The sequence below is a fragment of the Triticum aestivum genome, chromosome 6D (genome assembly GCF_018294505.1).
Source record: "Triticum aestivum cultivar Chinese Spring chromosome 6D, IWGSC CS RefSeq v2.1, whole genome shotgun sequence".
NCBI classification, from domain to species: domain Eukaryota; kingdom Viridiplantae; phylum Streptophyta; class Magnoliopsida; order Poales; family Poaceae; genus Triticum; species Triticum aestivum.
In genome coordinates, this window is record NC_057811.1 from 456,189,088 (window position 1) to 456,189,731 (window position 644).

The following is a 644-nucleotide window of genomic DNA, read 5'->3' on the forward strand; positions in this document are numbered from 1 at the left end:
TCCCTCCCCCGTCGCAGCCACGAGGTGCCACTGGGCAAAGCCCCGCCGGCGTAGGTGCCGGCGGGGCTCGCGTTCCTCTTTGCTCGGGGCTAGCACGGGACGACCCTCTCGGGCGGAGTCATGGGGCTGACGCGGGTCTCCTCGGCGCGGCAGCGGGCGTGCGGGACGACGCCGCGGTGGCATGCTGCTGCATGTCCAAGGCGCAACGGCCGCGGAGGGTCCTTCTCTGGCCGGTGCGTGCGCGAGGTGCCTTGGCCAGGTCCGACCGAATCTAGTGTCAGTGGCTTGAAGCGCGGCGTGGGTGGTGATTGGAGGCCCGGCCGAGTCTCTACAGGAGGTGGGCACGGTGGACTGGGCCCGCCGGGGTTCCAGGTGTGGCGGCGGCACGCAGCTGGGTTTCAGCCCAGATCCGGTTCGTGTGGTGCCTCGGGGGCCTTGGGCGGCGTTCGACCGTCGCGTAGTGCTGTCACTCTGGTCGTCCAGGCGCCGCATGTGCTTGGGCTGCGGCGGTTGGTGCTCAACGGCGGGGTGCCTGTGGTGGGGGCGCATCCCTTCTCCTTGTTCCGGGCCAGTGGCATGGGCTTCTCGCGCAATGGAGATGGTAGGGATGTTGGACTTGTGCTCGGGAATATCTGATTGGGGCC